Consider the following 16938-nt stretch of genomic DNA (forward strand, 5'->3'; position numbering starts at 1 on the left):
TTGATCTTTAACGGAGTCAGAACTTGCCAATTTTTATTCTGAAATAACATTCTTTTCCGAACAATTAAAATGGAGAAACACAGTTCTAATGGTAAAATAATACTTTATTGACACCAGTTTGATTGACTATTTAGCAATGCACTCTGGTGTTTACATTAGTAACTAATTATCAGTTGAAAGCGAAAGGCGAGTAATTTTAAATCCATGGGGAGATTAAAATATAATCTAACAGTCTTACTAATAAAAACTCTATATACAGACGTTTAACTGTCTTATACTTATTCAATGAGTAGCTCGTTTATAAGTCGTGTGTAAATTCCTTACTAATAATCACTACATACGTCGTGTATAACAGTATGACTGTTACACAGCTACGTCATAGTTTCGTCATTACTTCGTTACGAAAGGTAATAGAATATCTGAGGTTCTCTATTGCATCCGGTAGAGCGCTCTAGTGTGGCGTGTTAAATATCGATAGTACAACTGGCTCTAATCGATTACCACACTACATTTTGGTCAAAGAGTACAAGCTACAGCAATATTATTCTAATAATTCTATGATCTTTGGTTTGTTCTTCTGTGGTTACAAGGTAAACATCGTCATAAAATGACAGTCGATACGAACAGCTGTTAGAGAGGCGGCCATTTTTTCGCTATATACAACGCTTAAACAAGGGGTTTCGTGTATATAACTACTGCAAAGCAATTCCCATTGTATAGTTACAGCCTGTTTATACGTCCATAGCTTATTCACGGTTTATTAGTAACGTTTTCTGTCTCAACTCTGCATAAGTCTCGTATAAAAACTATACACTGTTTATTAGTAAGACTGTAAGTCCAATAATGGTTACTGATTTTTGGACCAACCCATATTCTATTACAGGTTGATTCACGAGGATTTACCGTCACTTACGGAGCTTTTTCTGAAGGCATTCTGAGTAAAAAATGTCATATAAACATTTGTCCTAATCTCAATATTTTCAAAGTTACATTAATTTGAAGTTTTTAGTAAAATACCTTTTTTCTTTAGTTTTACGGGTAAACAAATATTACAAATAGAGAATGAACTATTCAGAAGTATCATTTCCTTAACTGGCTAGTGTTCTGAAGCTAAAAATGTGTTGTTAATTGTTTTGCACAAATTTTATTTTTTAATTTTAACTAAAAATGACGTCATTCTTACACACTTATCACAAAAATTGTTACAAATCATACAACTTTAGGAACTTGATGCTTTACAGTTTAATTATGCATCCTAATGTACAGTCTTAAAGAATTTACAAGAGTGGCGTGATTTGTAACAAATATTGTGATAAATGCGGAAGAAAATGTAATTTGTAGTTAAAAATCGAAACATTTCTGTACGAAGCAACACATTTTTAGCTTCAGAATACTATATTATTTTAATGTACCGAAGTACATATGATATTTCCATGCAGATATTCTGCGTGTATGATGACGCAGAAAATTTGCATGGAAATATCATATGTACTTCGGTACATTAAAATAATATATATGATATGCGAAAATCACTTCGTGATTTAAGACGGCGCTTATTCCGTCGGATCCCGGCCAACTAGTCACTCATATCGAGTGCACCTCAGCACATGTGTGGACTTCGGTCCTGCGTTCATAGACATCTATGACGTAGTGCAGAGGGCGGCCACTAGAGGGAACCCAAGAGTTGGAGCTTAATCTGAGACGATTCTAACCGGCGTCGGAGTTGTATCCGGTGTGGCTTAGTGGATAAAGCATCAGCACGTAGAGCTGAAAACCCGGGTTCAAATCCCGGCGCCGGAGAGAATTTTTCTCCGTTCCATTACTCTTTCTTTGTATTGTTTCAGAATACTAGCTAATTAAAGAAATAATACTCCTGAATAGTTCATTCTTTACCTGTAATATTCTTTTATCCTTAAAACTCAAGAATAATTGTATTTTACAAACAAATTCAAGTTCGTGTAATTCTGATAATATTGAGATTAGGACAAATCTTTATATAAAATTTTTTGGCTAAGGATGTCTTCAGAAAAAGCTCCGTAAGGGGCGCTAAATCCTCGTGAATCATTCTGTAATTATATAGCTACACTTCTGAAAATTTCAGGCTACAATACGAGATATAATATAACAGCTTCCATATCACATTTATGTAAATATATCAGAGAAAAAATGAAGGTTACAAAATTTAAATATGTCCCAAGACCGTAATATTTAAAGGAACGCTATTCTTTTCGGCAAGAGTGTCATCTGTTAATTTTAAGTTTATGCGATTAAATTTCTTTGAAATCTGAAATGTAGGAAAAGAGAAAATTGTAGCATTGCATGACATGTATTGTAATGAAATGAAAATGTATTTTTGTATATAGTTTTCAAGAAGTAAAGCAATATAGGTGTATCACTACTTCTAGTACATGTTTAAAGAGTAGAAAGAGATTATAATGAAGACAAAAATATGTAGTTGTATTAGAACCTAAACTATGACGATAAAATGTAGGCTTAGTTATATTTCTACAAGTTTCGCAATGCTTAACAACCAACTTCTCTTAAAGGGATGATTGTAAGCCTATATGCAGGAACGTTTAGAATGCACTCGATAAGCGACAATACTCTTATGTGACAACAATGTTAATGTTATGTTTTATTTAACGACGCTCGCAACTACCGAGGTTATATCAGAGTCGCCGGTGTGCAGGAATTTTGTCCCGCAGGAGTTTTTTTTACATGCCAGTACATCTATTGACATGAGCTGTCGCATTTAAGCACACTTAAATGCCATCGACGTGGCCCGGGATCGAACCCGAACCTAGGACATAGACGGCCAGCGCTATACCAAGAGCGCCAACCAGGCCGACGCAATACATAAATCAGATTACTTTTTTATTTCTGTAAAACTTAGCAGTTGATACAGATGATCACTAACCTAACTCGTAAAAAAGCTACGTTTCACAACCAGTGGTTGACGTGTCAATTTATCTCAATCTTCAATCGAATGGGTGCTTGCAAAAATGAGCTAATCATCATTTAATGGATAAAAATTTAATTTTGAATCCCTGTATGGACAAAAATAATAATGCAAATGAGATCTTATTAATTTAATAACAAAAATATTCATGCAGAAGAAATAATATCTTCTTTATTTAATAACAAAAATATTCATGCAAAAGAAATAATATCTTCTTTACTTAATAACATAAATATTATTGCACAAGAAATAATATCTTCTTTATTTAATAACAAAAATATTCATGCAGAAGAAATAATATCTTCTTTATATAATAGCAAAAATATTCATGCAAAAGAAATAATATCTTCTTTACTTAATAACAAAAATATTATTGCACAAGAAATAATATCTTCTTTATTTAATAACAAAAATATTCATGCAGAAGAAATAATATCTTCTTTATTTTATAACAAAAATATTCATGCAAAAGAAATAATATCTTCTTTATTTAATAACAAAAATATTATTGCACAAGAAATAATATCTTTTTTATATAATAGCAAAAATATTCATGCAAAAGAAATAATATCTTCTTTATTTAATAACAAAAATAATATTGCACAAGAAATAATATCTTCTTTATATAATAGCAAAAATATTCATGCAAAAGAAATAATATCTTCTTTATTTAATAGCAAAAAACATTCATGCAAAAGAAATAATATCTTCTTTATTTAATAATAAAAATATTATTGCACAAGAAATAATATCTTCTTTATATAATAGCAAAAATATTCATGCAAAAGAAATAATATCTTCTTTATTTAATAACAAAAATATTATTGCACAAGAAATAATATCTTCTTTATATAATAGCAAAAATATTCATGCAAAAGAAATAATATCTTCTTTATTTAATTACAAAAATATTATTGCACAAGAAATAATATCTTCTTTATTTAATAGCAAAAATAGTCACGCAAAAGAAATAATATCTTCTTTATTTAATAAAAAAAACATTCATGCAAAAGAAATAATATCTTCTTTATTTAATAGCAAAACTATTATTGCAAAAGAAATAATATCTTCTTTATTTAATAGCAAAACTATTATTGCAAAAGAAATAATATCTTCTTTATTTAATAAAAAAAACATTCATGCAAAAGAAATAATATCTTCTTTATTTAATAGCAAAACTATTATTGCAAAAGAAATAATATCTTCTTTATTTAATAGCAAAACTATTATTGCAAAAGAAATAATATCTTCTTTATTTAATAAAAAAAACATTCATGCAAAAGAAATAATATCTTCTTTATTTAATAGCAAAACTATTATTGCAAAAGAAATAATATCTTCTTTATTTAATAGCAAAACTATTATTGCACTACAGAAATAAAATCTTCGTTAGTTAATAACAAAAATATTATTGCACAACAAATAATATCTTCTTTATTTAATAGCAAAACTATTATTGCAAAAGAATTAATATCTTTATTTAATAACAAAAATATTATTGGAGAAGAAATAATATCTTCTTCATTTAATAACAAAAATATTATTGCACAAGAAATAATATCTTCTTTATTTAATAACAAAAATATTCATGCAAAAGAAATAATATCTTCTTTATTTAATAGCAAAAATATTCATGCAAAAGAAATAATATCTTCTTTATTTAATAGCAAAAATATTCATGCAAAATAAATACTTTCTTCATTTAATAACAAAAATATTCATGCAACAGAAATAATATCTTCTTTATTTAATAAAAATATTCATGCAAAAGAAATAATATCTTCTTTATTTAACAAAAATATTAATGCAACAGAAATAATATCTTCTTTATTTAGTAACAAAAATATTCATGCAAAAGAAATAATATCTTCTTGAATTTAACAACAAAAATATTCATACAAAATAAATAAAATCTTCTTTATTTAGTAACAAAAATATTCATGCAAAAGAAATACCTCCTTTATTTAATAACAAAAATATTCATGCAAAAGAAATATGTCTTTCATTTGTTAAATTCAAAATTTCAATCTTTTCTCCATCATTACCAAATGATGGTAGGTCGTTTTTGCAGCACGCATTCAATTTGTACATGATGCTAATTGAAGGGTTGAAAGTCTGAAGTTTGTAGTTGAGCAACTGTCCACAAACATAGAGGTTAAGTTTTACTTCATCTCAGCAGTTGATACAACTACACAACAATTGAACACGTGCTTTCATGTCAATATATGCCATGCTTTATCTGTGGATGTTAATTGAAGAGGTTAAGTACCTTGCGTTACCAAGCATTATTTATAAATAGGATGGATTGACAATTGAGTGACGTTTATAGTGCAATGATATGCAAGCAATATTCTATACAGCAATCGGCTTAATTACAATTTATAAGTGAGTGAAAATCTACACGTCTGACTCTGCAGTTGATACAACAGATCAGTTATCGAACTTTTAAGGAAACTATGTCTTGTAACTGATGTGTCAATATATACCGAATATTAACTAGAAGAGAATATTTTAATTTGAGTTCTTTAAACATCGTACATAAACAACAAGAGTTGATCTCTAATAGATTTCTGTAGTTGACACAAAATCCTAACATGCATGCCAATATTTGTCATGCTTTAAATCTTGCGTTGTAGGAAATTAGAAACAAGCAAATGGAATTGATTAAGTGTTCTAATATTGAATATGAATGAGAGATATCGCCTCCAGCATTCGTCCAACAAGCAGACTGTTTTCATTCTAATTTTATTGATTTATGAGAATTATTTCATAGTCTGAATATTGTCCACCATTCGTTTAACAACTGGCCTTCTATGCCCAAGGTTGCGGGTTCGATCCCGGGCCAGGCCGATGGCATTTAAGTGTGCTTAAATGCGACAGGCTCATGTCAGTAGATTTACTGGCATGTAAAAGAACTCCTGCGGGACAAAATTCCGGCACATCCGGCGACGCTGATATAACCTCTGCAGTTGCGAGCGTCGTTAAATAAAACATAACATTAAACATAACATCGTTTAACAAGCAGAATAAGTTGATTTTCTCTTCTAATTTCTTAGATAAATGAGAAATATCTCATGAATATATAACAATATTCGTCTATCACACAGAGTCAGTGAATGTAGAAAAATTATTACCTCCTACATCTATATTAAGTATTAAATTATATAATTCTGATTGTTGTCTTATACAGTATAGATGTCCGATTATTAAAGAGTCCTCTGAAGTTAAGTATTTAGGCATAATTTTCGATAATCATTTAAAAAGGAACCAACACATTAATTACCTTTGTAATAAATTACGTAAAATAGTATATTATTTTGTTTTATTGAGGAATTACTTGTCAATAAGTTTATTACGTACAATATATTTAATTTTATTTCAATCGGTAATTACGCATGGAATTATAGGATGGGGTAGCTCATTTAAATCTAATTTTTATCCACTTTATTTATTACAGAAGAAAATAATTGAAATATGTCTTCATAAACCTATTGATTTTCAATCTCAAAATTTGTTTCTAGACTTTAATGTACTTAACGTAAGACAAATTTATTATATTGTATTAATAAAATTCATACATAAAAATCGAAATAATTTTGAATTGTATTCTCATAGTTATGAAACAAAAGTCATGAATTCTTTAAGATTGTTTGAACCAAAATGCAACACTGTTGCAGTATTTAATCATAGTAGTAATTTAGGCCCAAGAATATATAACAAATTGATATTTAAATATCATAATCTTGTCAATTCTAATAGTTCTAGTATTAAATTTAAAAAGTTATGTATGGATTTTATCAAAATTGAAAAATTGTAAATTTAAATTGATATACTACAATTGCATAGTAGACATAAGACAAATTGTATTGTATAATTATTAATTTCAATTCAGGAATCCGCCCCTGAGCACGAGTTCTCCTCTTTCAGGGGCGAGCTAAAGTTTTTTCTGTATATATTGTATGCTATGTTATAATTATTAGCAAAATAATAAATAAATAAATAAATAAATAAATAAATTTGTCTAACAAATAGAGGCAGTTAATTTTCTTTCTCAATTTCAAAGATAAACTAGAAATGTCACATGAATATAGAACAATATATTGTATTTGCAATTTTAAAAATATGATCGTGAAAAAAAAATGTTGTACAGTACACGTTTGTGAAGTGCATTACAGAATCTCTGAAATTAAAAAACTCGCTCTGCTGGTTTTTCAAACTTTTCCTCGATTTTGTAAATAGCACTTCCCAACCTTGTATCGTAATATACTATTTTCAATTCGTGGAATGTGTACCTGACATAGGGGAGAGTTGGGTAGTATCGGACATCGGGTAATATCGGACAGTGAGCTTCTTTCATCAACCACCAGATGATAGTACCTGAATGACATGGTTACGTTTCTGTGATGTCGCATACAGAAACGTTACCATGTTATTCAGGTACTACCATCTGGTGGTAGATGAAAGAAACGCACTGTCCGATATTACCCGATGTCCGATAATACCCAACTCTCCCCTATATTAACATGTCGTTAGAATAAACAAATTTCAGAAATTAAATAAGATCTCTGTCCATCTCAGAAACACAAAGTTGGGCTCAAATACATTGCAGTAGTTCATAAAAATAACTCTGGAATCCTAAATAATTACGCCTTGCAAAGCATGGACCTGCCAAAATTTAACCAGGTATGATAATGAATTAATGAGCTTGAAGTTGAATATGGCTCAGCTTCGGTCCAGAAAGGACGAAATTTGCTCAAATTGATCTCAGTAGTTGATGAGACACTTCTAAAAGGGAACTCCTAAATAAACTATATCCTGAAATGAAAGGATCTCTTATCAATATCTGTCAAATTTTAATATGTTGTTGTTTAGTCAAATGTCCGAAGACAGGTCTGAACCCTACAAGTGGCACCAACAAAGCACCATTTATGAGGCAACCAGGCCAGGTTAGCTACATATTATTTGTATAAATTTATAATGTTAAATTTGGTCCATTATCTCTCCAATAAACATAGGGTTAAGACCTAATAGATCTCAGCAGTTGATAAAATAATTGTTTATTGAATTTCTAAAATAAGTACACTTTACAACGAGTGGGTCACGTACCTGTACTTGTTAAACTTTAACATTTACATGATTTCAATTCAGGAAGTTTAATATTACCTAACATCCGTTTTACAAACACAGAGTTGAGCAGATTTCAGCAGTTGATAAAATAAATTCCTAGAAAAGTACACTCTTCCACACTGAATCGCGGACCAATATTCATTAAACTTTAGCCTTTGCATGATATTAACGTAAGAATCTTAATTTTCTCTGCATCATTTGAAAAAAAAATAATAATTGCTTTGAGTTCAAGAAATTTGTCAGGTAGCTACCTAGAAGATCGGGATTGAACTTATTCTGGTACCAGTAATTGATAAAACAACTTTATAGTTGAACTCCAAAGTATACTGTCTTGCAATGTATTAGGATTGCATTAATGTCGATTAAAAATTAAATTGTGAATTATATTGTTTGAGGACGTTAAATGTGATCACTTTCCGTTCAGGAAGCTTGGAGTTAAGCTCACATTCATCTCAGCAGTTGCTAAAGTAACTCTAAAACACACAAAAATTCATTTTGCAATTCGTGGGTCGCGTACCAGTACCTCCCAAACTTGATTTAAACTTTAGGAAGTTTAATATTGCCCAACGTCCTTCCAAAAGCATCGAGTTGAGCTCAGATTGAACTTTTAAGTTGACTATTACACTTTTACTACGTCACGCTACCGGTACTTTCGACCAATAAAACGGTACGAAAGTACGTCTTTCAACCAATCATGGCTGCTTATCGCACAATTTTATCGCGCCCCTAGCATTTGTTTAATTTTATCGCGTCCCTAGCATTTGTTTATTTTTATCACTACCCTAGCATTTGTTTCTTTGTTTGCCAACATTTCAAACTGCACTGGTCTGTCCATCAAAAAAAAAAAAAAAAAAAACAACAGAAAATTACAAACCACTCCCGTCGATGCACATCACTTTCAAATATGACTCGCATTTTGGCATTCAAGAACAAGAATTAATAAAGATCACTGGTCATATATGAAGAGCACCATTCGGAAATCCTGAATGAGTTGAGGGATACACCATGTACACCAGGGAGTTCACTTCTTTTACGCACACGTCCAATATAACATCATCTGAACCACCTTCCACCAAAACATTCAAATTTGAAAACTGTACTTTCAATAATTGTTTCTTTTAAAATTATCCATGTTTATTTTTTATTTCATCATCGTTAATTAAAACGTTTCTTGTTTATTTTATCATCCCTAATTAAAGCTTTTCTAACATTTGTTTATATTATTTAGGTTATGTTTGTTATAGCTTCTGCTATACAGTATATTATGGATAGTCACGTATCAGAGATTGTTTAATACTAAGATTTATTGAAAATCATCTATCAAGTGACGTTGATTACTGGGATCCGGATGATTGAAATGAAATGCAAATGTTTTAATAAAAATGAAACTGAATCAACAAAGCCTTCTTAACTAGTAACAGTCCACAGAGTTCAATGATGATTCCATAGTTGGCACAACTGATACCGGTAACAAGAAAACATCATCATAAAACACTACTGCCATCTAGCGTAATGTTGAGATGGTACAATAATACATTTGAAGACAGTTGTATTTTCGTAAGTCAATTAATATTTTATTGTATTGGAGTACTTTGTTACTTCTAATCTTTGTATAGCCTACTTTCTTCTAATCGTGTAATAGTCAATTAAATCCCACTCGAGTTTTGATTTTCTCTAGATAAATCAAAACCTCTAGTGAGATTACTGTTGATAAAACAACTTCACTGCACGATACGAATCCTGAAGAAATTAACCTCTTCGCAGCATTAACATACCCTACGCAGCATTAACATACCCTAAACTTTAACTTGTGAATACGTTAAGTTTGGTCCATTTTCAGTGACAGAATCAAAGGGTTAAAAACTCTACAATCTAACACATAATGACTATGCTTTTCGAGTACCATTTCCAGTGAAACTTCTACCTTTGCATAATATGAATATCTAAGGAATTACGGCATACGTCCTGCGAGTAAGGACTTCAGCTCAAATTAACCTTTTCAGTTGCTAAATCAACACTGTACAATACAATTCATGAAGAAACTATATCTTTAACATCAGTAATGTCTACCAAACCTGTGACTGATATTAATTTAATGATGAACTTGTTCCATGTTCAGTGAAACAATCAACGTATTAATCTGAACTTAATCTCATAAGTTGATAAAACAACTCTACTGTAGAATACAATAATTTCCAAAGAAACTATGCCTTACACAGCACTAAAATCGATAAAATTTGAACTTGTCAATGATATAAATAGTAGACATTAAATTTGGTCCATTTCGAACGAAACAATATACACGTTAAGTTGAACTTGATCCCGGCTGTTGATTAAGCAACTCTACAATCATTTCTGAAGAAACTACACTTTGCAACTCGTGGGTCACATACCATTGCCTGTGAAACTTCGACCTTTGCATAATATTAATGTGTAGAGAATTACAGCATATGTCTTCCGAGCACCGGGGTCACAATTAAAATTAGTAGGTGATAAAGCAACTCTAGAAAGGTAATGCAACGCAGGGGTCGCGTACCACTACCTGGCAAACTTCATTTAACCTTTAGGAAGTTTATCATTGTTCAACGTCCTTTCAAAAAGCGCGAGTTGATCTCAAATTGAAATTTTGATGAAGCAACTCTGAAACAAAAAAAAATTTCTGAAGACGTTATGTCTTTCACAGCAATAACGTCGACCAAATTTGAACTTGTGAATGATATTAATTAGATAAGATAAATGTCATCCACTTTCATTGAAACATTCAACAGATTAGGATGAATTTGATCTCAGCAGTTGATAAAATAACACTACTGCACAATAATTACAATAATTTCCAAAGAAACAACATCTTTCTCAGCACTAACGTCGACCAAACTTGAACTTCCGTATGACATTAATCTTATTCATTAAATGATGTCTATTTTCAGTGAAGCAATCAAAGAGTTGAAATGAACTTGATCTTGGAAAATAATAAAACAACAATACTGTACAAAACAATAATTCCTACAGAAACTATACTTTTCACAGCACTAACGTAGACTAAACTTTAACTTGTTAATGATATTGATGTTATACATTAAATTTGATCAATTTCCAAAGAAGAAATCAACTAGTTAAGCTGACCTTCATCTTAGAAGGTGATAAAACAACTCTACTGCACAATACAATAATTCCTAAAGAAACTATACCTTCACAGCACTAACGAAGACCACACTTGAACTTGTGAATGATATTAATCTTTCACGTTAAATGTGGTCAATTTTCAGTGAAGCAATTAATCGCAGCACTTGAACTTGTGAATGATATTAATGTTATCATAAATTTGGTCCATATGCAATTAAACAATGTACGAGTTAAGCTGAACTTCAACTCATCAGTTGATAAAACAACTGTACTACACAAAACAATAATTCCTAAAAAATTATACGTTTCACAGCACTAACGTAGACAAAGCTTGAACTTGTGAATCTTATTAAGTTCATACCTTTTATTTGTTCCGTTTTCAGTATCACAATCAACGAGTTAAGCAGAACTTGATCTCAGCCGTTGATAAAACAACACAATGCAATAATTCTTAAAGAAACTATACCTTTCGCAGCACTTGAACTTGTGAATGATATTAATGTTATCATAAATTTGGTCCATATGCAATTAAACAATGCACGAGTTAAGCTGAACTTCAACTCATCAGTTGATAAAACAACTGTACTACACAAAACAATAATTCCTAAAAAATTATACGTTTCACAGCACTAACGTAGACAAAACTTGAACTTGTGAATCTTATTAAGTTCATACCTTTTATTTGTTCCGTTTTCAGTATCACAATCAACGAGTTAAGCAGAACTTGATCTCAGCCGTTGATAAAACAACACAATGCAATAATTCTTAAAGAAACTATATCTTTCGCAGCACTTGAACTTGTGAATGATATTAATGTTGTCATAAATTTGGTCCATATGCAATTAAACAATGCAAGAGTTAAGCTGAACTTCAACTCATCAGTTGATAAAACAACTGTACTACACAAAACAATAATTCCTAAAAAAATTATACGTTTCACAGCACTAACGTAGACAAAACTTGAACTTGTGAATCTTATTAAGTTCATACCTTCTATTTGTTCCGTTTTCAGTATCACAATCAACGAGTTAAGCAGAACTTGATCTCAGCAGTTTTTAAAACAACACAATGCAATAATTCTTAAAGAAACTATACCTTTCACAGCTCTAATATCTACGAACGTGTGAGTTACATTAGTTTTATACGTTGAACGTATTCCCGATTCAATGAAACAATCAACAGATTAAGCTGAACTTGATGTAAGTAATTGATAAAATAACGTTAATGCACAATACAATAATTTCCAAAGAAACTATACCTTTCACAGCACTAACGTAGACAAAACTTGAACTTGTGAATGATATTAATGTTATCCATTTAATGTGGTCCACATCCACTTAAACAATTCACGAGTTAAGCTGAACTTCATCTCAGTAGTTGATAAAACAACTCTACTACACAACACAATAATTACTAAAGAAATTATACATTTCACAGCACTAACGTAGGCAAAGTTTGAACTTGTGAATGGCATTAATTTTATGCTTTTTGCTTCTTCCGTTTTCAGTATAACAATCAACGAGTTAAGCAGAACTTGGTCTCAGCAGTTGATAAAACAACACAATACGTGCAATTCTTAAAGGAACTATGCCTTTCACAGCACTAGTATCTACCAAACTTGAACTTGTGAGTTACATTAATTTTAAACGTTTCACTTGTTCCGATTTCAGTATAACAATCCACGAGTTAAACAGAACTTGGTGTCAGCAGTTGATAAAACAACACAATACGTGCAATTCTTAAAGAAACTATACCTTTCACAGCATTTGTATCTACCAAACTTGAACTTCTGAGTTATATTAATTTTATACGTTGAACTTATTCCTTGTTCAGTGAAACAATCAACGGATTGAGCTGAACTTGATGTCAGCAGTTGATAAAACAACGTTACTGAACGATATAATAATTTCCAACGAAACCATACCATTCACAGTACTAACGCACACAAACCTTGAGCTTGTGAATTATATTAATGTTATACATTAAATTTGGTCCAGTTCCAGTGAAAAAATCAACGAGTTAAGAATATCTTCATCTCAGAAATTTACAAAACAAATCTACTGCACAAAACAATAATTCCTAAAGTAACTATACCTTTCACAGCTCTAACGCGGACAAAACTTGAACTTGTGAAAGATATTGATGTCGTACATTAAATTTGGTCCAGTTTTAATGAAACAATCAACGGGTTAAGCTGAACTTCATTTCAGAAGCTTATAAAACAACTCTACTCCACAAAACAATAATTCCTAAAGTAATTGTACCTTTCACAGCAATAACGTGGACAAAACTTGAACTTGTGAATGATATTGATGTCGTACATTAAATTTGGTCCATTTCCAATGAAACAAATCAACGGGTTAAACTGATCTTCATCTCAGAAGTTTATAAAAAAAACTCTACTCCACAAAAAACAATAATTCCTAAAGTAACTATATCTTTCACAGCACTAACGTGAACAAACCTTGAACTTGTGAATGATATTGATGTTTTACATTAAATTTGGTCCATTTCCAATGAAACAAATCAACGGGTTAAACTGATCTTCATCTCAGAAGTTTGTAAAACAACTCTACTCCACAAATTCCTAAAGTAACTATACCTTTCACAGCACCAACGTGGACAAAACTTGAACTTGTAAATGATATTGATGTTTTACATTAAATTTGGTCCATTTCCAATGAAACAAATCAACGGGTTAAACTGATCTTCATCTCAGAAGTTTGTAAAACAACTCTACTCCACAAATTCCTAAAGTAACTATACCTTTCACAGCACCAACGTGGACAAAACTTGAACTTGTAAATGATATTGATGTTGTACATTAAATTTGGTCCACATCCAATGAAACAATCAACGGGTTAAGCTGATCTTCATTTCAGAAGTTTATGAAACAACTCTACGCCACAAAACAATAATTCCTAAAGTAATTGTACCTTTCACAGCACTAACGTGGACAGCACTTGAACTTGTGAATGATATTGATGTCGTACATTAAATTTGGTCCATTTGCAATGAAAAAAAATTCAACGGGTTAAGCTGAACTTCATCTCAGAAGTTTATAAAACAACTCTACTCCACAAAACAGTAATTCCTAAACTAGTTGTACCTTTCACAGCACTAAAGTGGACAAAACTTGAACTTGTGAATGATATTGATGTTGTACATTAAATTTGGTTCATTTCCAATGAAAAAAATCAATGGGTTAAGCTGCTCTTCATCTCAGAAGTTTATAAAACAACTCTATTCCACAAAACAATAATTCCTAAAGTAATTGTACCTTCCACAGCACTAACGTGGACAAAACTTGAACTTGTGAATGATATTGATGTTTTACATTAAATTTGGTCCATTTCCAATGAAAAAAATTAACGTGTTAAACTGATCTTCATCTCAGAAGTTTATAAAACAACTCTACTGCACAAAACAATAATTCCTAAAGTAACTATACCTTTCACAGCACTAACGTGAACAAACCTTGAACTTGTGAATGATATTGATGTTTTACATTAAATTTGGTCCATTTCCAATGAAACAAATCAACGGGTTAAACTGAGCTTCAGCTCAGAAGTTTATAAAACAACTCTACTCCACAAATTCCTAAAGTAACTATACCTTTCACAGCACCAACGTGGACAAAACTTGAACTTGTAAATGATATTGATGTTGTACATTAAATTTGGTCCATTTCCAATGAAACAATCAACGGGTTAAGCTGATCTTCATTTCAGAAGTTTATAAAACAACTCTACTCCACAAACAGTAATTCCTAAACTAGTTGCACCTTTCACAGCACTAAAGTGGACAAAACTTGAACTTGTGAATGATATTGATGTTGTACATTAAATTTGGTTCATTTCCAATGAAAAAAATCAACGGGTTAAGCTGCTCTTCATCTCAGAAGTTTATAAAACAACTCTATTCCACAAAACAATAATTCCCAAAGTAATTGTAACTTCCACAGCACAAACGTGGACAAAACTTGAACTTGTGAATGATATTGATGTTGTACATTAAATTTGGTCCATTTCCAAAGAAAAAAATTAACGTGTTAAACTGTTCTTCATCTCAGAAGTTTATAAAACAACTCTACTGCACAAAACAATAATTCCTAAAGTACCTAAACCTTTCACAGCACTAACGTGGACAAAACTTGAACTTGTGAATGATATTGATGTCGTACATTAAATTTGGTCCATTTCCAATGAAAAAATTCAACGGGTTAAGCTGATCTTCTTCTCAGAAGTTTATAAAACAACTCTACTCCACAAAACAATACTTCCTAAAGTAACTATACCTTCACAGAACTGTCGTAGACAAAACTTGAACTTGTCAATAATATTGATGCTGTACATTAAATTTGGTCCATTTCCAATTAAAGAAATCAACGGGTTAAGCTGATCATCATCTCAGAAGTTTATAAAACAACTCTACTGCACGAAACAATAATTCTTAAAGTAACAATACCTTTCACAGCACTAACGTGGACAAAACTTGAACTTGTGAATGATATCGATGTTGTACATAAAATTTGGTCCATTTCCAATGAAAGAAATCAACGGGTTAAGCTGATCATCATCTCAGACGTTTATAAAACAACTCTACTGCACAAAACAATAATCCCTAAAGTAACTATACCTTTCACAGCACTAACGTGGACAAACTTGAACTCGTGAATGATATTGATGTTGTACATTAAATTTCGTCCATTTCGAATGAAAAAAAATCGTGGGGTTAAGCTGATATTCATCTCATAAGTTTATAAAACAACTCTACTCTACAAAACAATAATTTCTAAAGTAACTATACCTTTCACAGCACTAACGTGGACAAACTTGAACCTGTGAATGATATTGATGTTGTACATTAAATTTCGTCCATTTCGAATGAAAAAAATCATCGGGTTAAGCTGATCTTCATCTCAGAAGTTTATAAAACAACTTTACTCCACAAATTCCTAAAGTAACTATAACTTTCACAGCACTAACGTGGACAAAACTTGAACTTGTGAATGATTTTTATGTTGTACATTAAATTTGGTCCATTTCCAAGGAAACAATCGACGGGTTAAGCTGAAGTTCATCTCAGCAGCATCATGAAGCAGCTCTACATTTGTATTGATAAATAAACTACCCCTTGCAACGCATGGGTCGCGTACCATTGCCTGTGAAACTTGGCCCCCTGCATAATATCAATGTGTGCGGAGTTTAGCATCCGTCCTGTGAGCACGGGGTGAGCTCACAGATTCTCGCCCGTCCCGGATTGAGATGTTGGCTGCCCGGGAGGCGAAGCGCCCAGGCCGGCTTCTATGCTAATCGCCTGCAAGGGCGAAGGCTTACCTGGACTGTCTGTGTGTCTTGTCTCCTAGATGCGTTCTGACACTCACTGACACACTCACTCACTCATCCTCCGGCCTCCTCGACCCCGAGATGTGAGGCTTGTATTCTGCATCCCTGCCGAAGCGACGGCTACTCTAGCACTGACGTCTCAAGCGATGCCGACGCCGCGTAGCGACCGGGGCGCCGCGTAGTGACGACCAGGTGCGAGGTGACAACTCTATGCAAATGGATCGTGTATCACACATTAACGCATTCCCTTTTTGCGAGGACGTAGCGTACGAAGCGAAGTGCTTCTGTGAAGATGACGTGCCTGGGGGTTTTCTATCCGGTCCGCTCTTTCTTATGTGTCTCTAGTATTTGTTTCTTATTGTGGCTACTTATTCTCTTGTT

The 16938-nt window shown here is 31.8% G+C and overlaps 1 protein-coding gene across 2 annotated transcripts in view; it reads right to left on the reverse strand.

The window, feature by feature from the left end:
- The window catches only part of LOC138711154 (inactive dipeptidyl peptidase 10), a 491022-nt gene extending 474316 nt beyond the window's left edge, over nucleotides 1-16706 (reverse strand). For both annotated transcript variants that reach the window (XM_069842506.1, XM_069842507.1), the window contains exon 1: nucleotides 16549-16706. The gene's annotated coding sequence lies outside the window, so the exon portion shown is untranslated. The remainder of the gene's footprint in view (nucleotides 1-16548) is intronic.
- Between the last annotated feature and the right edge of the window lie 232 nt (nucleotides 16707-16938).

This window comes from Periplaneta americana, chromosome 12 (assembly GCF_040183065.1).
Source record: "Periplaneta americana isolate PAMFEO1 chromosome 12, P.americana_PAMFEO1_priV1, whole genome shotgun sequence".
NCBI lineage: Eukaryota > Metazoa > Arthropoda > Insecta > Blattodea > Blattidae > Periplaneta > Periplaneta americana.